Raw genomic sequence first — 7,425 nt, 5'->3', positions numbered from 1 at the left:
AGTCGCGATATGTTTAGGACAGATGTCTGGGGGGCTAAAAGGTCCTCCCTTCCTCCTTCCTTCCTTCCTTTCTTCCTTCCTTCTTCCCTCCCTTCCTTCCTTCCTTCTGGAGAATTCCAAGATGAACCCTCAACTCACCCTGTGGGCTTTCTCTGTAAGGGGTGCTCTCAAGGAGACAGAGGAGGGTAAAACTCTCTCGGTGCTTAGTGGTCATTCTTTTGAGCTTGGACAAGGGGCTCTAAGGACCAGGTGCTCGACATTCCTGAGAAGCACTTCTGAGTCAGAGCCCCAGAAACAGCTGAGGCAGCTTTGGGCTGCAGTCTTGGCTCTCTCTCCTCTCTTTCTATCCAAAAGCAACTCTCTCCCTAGCTATTTGGATGTGACCAGAAACCCAAGCAAAGACCCGAGGTAGGAGCGTGGCTCAGCCGAAGTCTATAAAACGGATTTGGTCTCTGCATCCCGTCTAGAGGTGCAGCTGTGTGGTAAAGGCTTGTCTGTATCCAGGGACCTCTGTAGTAGGAAGTCCAAGGGGTTGGTGGAAACAGCCTAGTGCCCACAGGTCCTAACTCCCAAAGTAGCTATTGTTGGGCTGCCTCTGGGAAGGGGGGTCATAATTAAGACTTGGCTTGAGTTGAGACAGCATCATTCCCTGGGAAACCTGCCAGCGCCTCCTCACTGCCTGGGCGTGGGGCCCGGGACATGCCACAGCAATGCCAGAGAGCTGACTCAGGGAGGAGGCATGGAGGGGAACAGAAAAACCCTTCCTACCCATCAGCCAAGAGCGGAGACAAGGCACGCTGGGATAGCCCTGCAGTGCCAGACCAGACCACCAACAAGTTTCGTGTCGGGTCGGCTCTTAGGAATATAGTCTCACGAAGCTCCATACTGCTTCGGGTCACCAACGGACAGCAAGTGGCTGGCCCCTGGTCTCTTAGTTCCCGTCTTCGTGCAAGGATGCGCCGTTCTAGGTTGCTCCGGTGATGGATTCAGGCCTGTTCGGATCACTTTTAGAAGGCTGTAAGCTTGGGCAAGACACTTACTCTAGTGAGACTAAGATTCTTTGTTTTTCAGATGGATGCTTCACAGGGCTGCAGCAAGGATCCAATGAGATAATGTCTACAAGGGCACCCGGTGTAGTTAAAACACGCATTTCCGGGGGCTGGAGAGATGGCTCAGTGGTTAAGAGCACTGACTGGTCTTCCAGAGGTCCTGAGTTCAATTCCCAGCAACCACATGGTGGCTCACAACCATCTGTAATGAGATCTGATGCCCTCTAATGACGTGTCTGAAGACAGCTACAGTGTACTCATATATAATAAATAAATCTTAAAAAAAACCAAAAACACATTTCCAATAGGGTATCTTTATGGACATGGTTAATCCTGACACAGGGATTGTAACCTCTGAACCCTAAAATCTTCCTCTTTGCTTTTTTTTTTTTTTTTTTTAATCTCAGCAAGATGCTCTGGGGCAAGTGTTGAAATCCCGATCCAGTCCCGGGTGCAGAAGCCTCGACCGAGGCAGCTTCTTGGTGCTGCTGTGCACCGAGGGCCGCCCTGAGCTGCTACTCCAGCCCCAGCTCTGCTAAACCGGTTCTTTCCCTTTTAGTCAGACGCCTGCAGTTCGGTTTGCCTGCAGCGATGACAAAGGAACCGAAGATAGCCCCAGCTCTACAGCAGCGCTGGAGACTGGGCTTGGGCAGAGTGCGTGGCCCGTCACCCACAGGCCTGTCTGGGCGTCCCAGCCGGGTGCAGCCCTGACCCCTTAGGGTCTTGTCTGCCTTTCCTTTCTGCAGTCCTCGGATGACAATGTCTCCTGTCAGCACTCTGGGTGGTGGTGAGCTGGATGACTGCCTGGAAAGCTGTCTTGGCTAGAAGGTCCGTGCGAGGGAGACTATGTTCCTTCTACCAGTGTGGCCCCCTTGCTCCCTTGGACCCCCTCTTTATGCCAAGAGGCCAGGTAAGCCTTGCTAAGGGCGCGGAGAGCAGCAGCTGTTGTGGCCTCGTTGGAAGCGCTGGCACGAGTACCAGGAAAGTGTGATTTTGACGACCCAGCCGCCAGCTGGCCCTGGCATGTCACGGTGGCTACAGAACCAGTTTGGCATGCAGCTATTTGGGTGCCTCCCTGTGGGTCATTGTGCCTGAGATTTCCCAAGGGACTTACCCAGGGAGGAATGGTGCCTGCCGAGGCCAGACTGATAGGGAAAAGTCTGCAGCAGGGGCCACGGGAAGGAACTGCCGTTCTAGAAGCTTCACTCTGAGCTCTGCTCTCAGTCCTCTTATCCAAGCAGCCATTTCCAGGTAGCACGAGTCTTATCCTCAGGACATTCTCATCCAGCTTCAACACTTACCCAGGTACACATGGTGATATGAGACACATGGTACACATGGTATACATGGTATACATGGATCACATGGTGATATGAGACACATGGTACACATGGTATACACGGTATACATGGTACAAAAGGAGCACATGGTACACATGGTACACATGGTACACATGGTGCACATGGTACACATGGTACACATGGTAACATGGTACAAAAGGAGCACATGGTGTACATGGTACATACACATGGTACACATGATACACTTAATACACATGATATACATATGGTGCACATGGAGCACATGGTACATATGCTACAGATGGTGCACATGGTACATATGGTGCACACAATACTCATCATACACATGATATAAATGGTACACAGGGTACACATGGTGCACATGGAACACATGGTACAAAAGGAACACATGGTGCACATGGTTGGTGCACATGGTACACATGGTACATACACACAGTACACATAATGTGCTCAGTAACATGATATACACACGGTACACATAGAGTACATGGTACACATGCTATACCTGGTACACATGGTACATATGGTACATATGATATATGTGATACACATGGGGCACGTGGGGCACACAATACACATGGAGCACATGATACACCTGATATACTGATACACGTATGATACACATGATACACATGGTACATGTTGTGTACATGGTACATACTGTATATGTGGTACACATGGCACACATGGTACACACTGTACACATGGTGCACATGGCACACATGTTCTTTCATGGGAGTAGGAGCCGTCTGTAAGACAATGATTTAGTTTAGATCAGAATCCTGACTGATGGCCCATGAACTGTTTTACTCTTGTACTCTATGTGTGTAGAAGTCTCCTAATGCAAAGCCCAGGCTGTCATGGGACTCACTGTGTTGTCCAGGTGGGCTTGAGCTCCTTACAGTCCTCTCGCCTCAGCCTCCCTAGTGTTAGGACAATAGGCGAAGCACGTGATGAGAACTAACTTTCTTTCTTTCTTTCTTTCTTTCTTTCTTTCTTTCTTTCTTTCTTCCTTCCTTCCTCCCTTCCTCCCTTCCTTCCTTCCTGTCTGTCTTCCTTCCTGTCTGTCTTCCTTCCTTCTTCCCTCCTCCCTTCATTCTTTTCTTGTTTTTGTTTTTCAAGACAGAGTTACTCTGAGTAACAGCCCTGACTGTCCTGGAACTTGCTGTGTAGACCAGGCTGGCCTCAAACTCACAGAGATCTGCCTGTGACTGCCTCTCAAGTGCGTGCACCACCATGCCTGGCAATAACATGAACAGTTTTGGGTTTTTTTTGGTTCTTTTTTTCGGAGCTGGGGACCGAACCCAGGGCCTTGCGCTTCCTAGGTAAGCACTCTACCACTGAGCTAAATCCCCAGCCCCACATGAACAGTTTTTAACTAGGAAGTTTTAACTTCAAAACAACAACAACAGCAACAACAACACAGCACCCAGATTTCGGGCTGGTGGGATCGCTCAGTGGGTCAAGGCCTTCCCACCAAACAGCTAAGTTTGATTTCCAGGACCCACGTTGTAACTCTTTATAACTCAGGTTCCATTTGCTTGCTTGCTTGCTTGTTTGCTTGTCATGGGGACTGAACCCATTATATTGAACTCAGTAGACAAGGACTCTGCTATTGAGCTACATCGGAATTCCCAACATTTGTTAGTGTTTCGCATTCTTAGGTCTTTTCCAGAAGTGGAGTCTGCACCAAGACATCAGTGTCAAGGCGTTTGTTTATTTGGAGGTAAATCCTAGGAATCTGCAGTAAGGGTGTGGGAAATAAGACTGGCAGGGAAAGGAGGAAGTTGATACAGGTTGTAAGAGTTACCAAGAGGTTGCCATCTTGTAACTTAAATCTGGGAACTCTGGGATGTGTAGATTATGCTGCTCAATGTTATCTCATCCAAGAGACAAAGGCACGCGAGTATCCATCAGACTCACCAGTCACTGATGGGTGGTCATTCCTGTATAAGAGAGAAAGGAGACCATTTAACCTGTTGTGCAGAAGTAGAGTGGTCTCTGGAGCCCAGAGAAAGCTGGAACAATAATGAAGACCCAGGCATAGTAGTGTGTACTTCTGTCAGCACTTAGGAAGCTGAGGCAGGAGGATTGCATGATTAAGTCTACCCTGGGCAACCTAGCAAAACCTTATGACAAAACCAAACCAAGCCAAACCAAACCAAGCCAAGCCAAACCAAACCAACAACAACACAGTAAAAAAATGGTCAGGGATATTAGCTCAAAGTTAGAGAATTTGCCTGGTCTCTGTGAGACCCTGGGTTCAATTCCACTTGGCAATAGATAAGAGTTGAGTAGAAGTTGCCTCGTGACACAAGTCGCCCTCCCTTTTGCCCTGCTCTTCTGCACTTCCCTCCTGGCATTGTCTGGTTCAGCACTGTGGATCTGGCAGGTGCGACCACTGGCCCTCATATACGCTTGGGTACTTTATAAGACACATGGGTCCTGCTTTCAAATATTTTGTTTTTCATTCTGCATCTCGAAGGATAACTAGTCCTATTATTCCAAGTAGGACTCATTGATCCTCCCACTTCTCTGGTCCTGTACTGAGTCCTTGGAGCCTCAGCTTGCGCTCCCACCGTGCTGTTACGTGAAACTCAGGTTGTGTCATTTAGGCTACAGAATCATTCCCAAAGTATAAAGAGAAATAAGTTTTCTCTTTTATTTCTGCAGGGACTCATGTAGCCCAGGTTTGCCTGACACTCTATCCTCCTAGCTCAGCCTCCCTCGTGTAAGGATTATAGGTAAATACTACCATGGCCAAGTATGCTAAACTCTCAAAAATAATTCTGGAAAGAAAAAAAAAGGAATACTTTTCTAATTTTTTGTTATTAGTTTTTGTTTTGCTTTGCTTTTTGAGTCAAGGTCCCCTGTTTGAAATCTTTCTGTGGCCAAAGATGACCTTGAACTCCCGATTTCCCTGTCTCCATCTTTCTTGTGCAGGGACCGTAGGCATATGTCACCCATATACGGCTTAATTTCACAAAGTTTATCTCAGATTGGTTTTAAAACTTACCATCACTCCCACAAATACATATAAACACAGCTGGAAATCCATCTTATTGTCTGTCCGCAGAAGGGAAGCTTCCGGAAGGATAAAGGACACTCTTCGTTCTTATCATTTTGTAAAGCACTTCCACTCTGGTTGGACTGTGACAGTTCCAGAAACTAAAGCAATTCCCCAAACCTAGCAACATTCCAGAGATAACAGAGTGCATAGTAAGTGCTCAATGAATATTAAGTACTTGGATGGATGATGATGGATGAAGGGTGGTTGATAAACATAGCAGGGATGATCAAAACTATAAGGACCAGATTTTTTGCAAGTGGCTGATGGCCATCCTAACTTACTTATCTCCTAGGGTTGGGGAGACGAATGAGGGACAGGGGGTAGTGAGACTGTTCTTTGAAGGTCCTCTTCTTTTAAAGATCCCTTTAAACATGTTAAACTCCACGTTCTCCTGTCTTCTCACCAAGGTCACTGGATTGGAGCCTTCCCTGAAGAAGCACAGCTGTTTCTGAGTCACTCCACGGAACTACGCTTTTGCCTCAGGCCTCAGACGGTGCTGCATCTCGGCTTGAGTTCCTACCCCAGAACAAAGCCTGACCCAACCTCCTGCGTGACTTTGTTGCTGTTCACCCTCAGTTCTCACTCAAAACTTCAGCTCTACTCCCAACCTTGAATTTGACCACCATTGCTGGAACTCCCTCCACAGACCAGGCTGGCCCGGAACTCAGAGATTTGCCTGCCTCTGTCTCTTGCATAATGGGATTAAAAGTGTGCACACCACGTCCTGCTTGGTTTCCATCTTGACTTAGCCTTGGCTTACCTTACCCAGATACAGCCTTATTTCTGATGCTGAGGACACTGTACTAAGCGTTAGCCAGGGTGACACCAGTTTGTAAAGCACCTCCATTTTGGTTGGGCAGTGGGAGTTCTGGAATCTAAGGCAATTTGATTTCCAGAGTTAGAGTAAACTGTTTTTCTAGATGCTTTGAGTCCCAGTACTGGCCACCCAGGAAAGAGGTTAGCCATTATCTGGCAGTGTCTAATTTACCACTCCCTGTTAACCGAAAGAAATGACCAACTGGGGCTGGAGAGATGGCTCAGTGGTTAGGAGCACTGACTGCTCTTCCTGAGTTCCATTCCCATCAACCCCATGGTGGCTCACAACCATCTGCAATGAGAACTGATGCCCTTTTCTGGTGTGTCTGAAGACAGTTACAGTGTACTTATATAAATAAAATAAAGTAATTAATTAAAAAAGAAATGACCAACCGAGGGCCAAACCAGGAAGATTTTAATCTCCTCTTCACCTCTTGTTTTCTGTGAAAGCTGTAGGAAGAGCCTGCCACTCTGTTGTGTGGGTCTAGCCTCTCCTCAGAGTACCTGCCCTGCTCCTGACTGCCTGTCCATCTGTGGCATCAGTAACTCTTCTAATAGACCTCTTAACCCAAAGGAAAAGTCTGCCTCAATGTCCGCTTTGAACTCCAAACTCGAAAACTTTCACTAATTTGTGTTTGTTTCCTTCTTTCATTAATTTGGAAACAGGCACACATATTCAAGGCTGGCCTCAAACTCACTTGCAGTGTAGCCAAGGATGCCCCTGATCTTCTGATCCTCCTGCCTCTACCTCCTCAGTGCTGGCATTACAGGTACACAGCCTCATGTTTATGTTGGTGGCCATTGTCCCAGAGGGATCCATGCATGCCAGGTGAGCTCTCTGCTAACTAAATAGAGTACACCCCTAGTCCAGCAATAGAGCATTTCGACGTGTAATCTCACTTACCACTTAAAACTATATAACCACCCCCTGTTCTACAAGCGAGATAATAAGACTTATTGTAAAAAGAAAATGTTATGCAATTCCAGAGTCCTGAAATTCACCCGGTAGACTAGGCTGGCCTCGAACTCAGAGATCTGCCTGCCTCTTGCCTCTGCCTCTGCCTCTGCCTCTGCCTCTGCCTCTGCCTCTGCCTCTGCCTCTGCCTCTGCCTCTGCCTCTGCCTCTGCCTCTCTGCCTCTGCCTCTGCAGTGCTGAGATTAAAGCCAT

General features: G+C 47.7%; 1 long non-coding RNA gene across 1 annotated transcript; it reads left to right on the top strand.

Moving 5' to 3' along the window:
- The first annotated feature begins 818 nt into the window (after window positions 1–818).
- LOC108352872 (uncharacterized) lies at window positions 819–6,161 on the top strand. Its single transcript, XR_015638612.1, has 3 exons — window positions 819–1,959; window positions 5,448–5,590; window positions 5,849–6,161. It is a non-coding gene; the product is annotated as an uncharacterized LOC108352872 (long non-coding RNA).
- The last annotated feature ends 1,264 nt before the right edge of the window (window positions 6,162–7,425 follow it).

This window comes from Rattus norvegicus, chromosome 15, assembly GCF_021556685.1.
Source record: "Rattus norvegicus strain SHRSP/BbbUtx chromosome 15, alternate assembly SHRSP_T2T, whole genome shotgun sequence".
Lineage (NCBI taxonomy): Eukaryota > Metazoa > Chordata > Mammalia > Rodentia > Muridae > Rattus > Rattus norvegicus.
The sequence above is the reverse complement of the archived record's forward strand: the minus strand, read 5'-3'. Positions and strand labels throughout refer to the sequence as shown.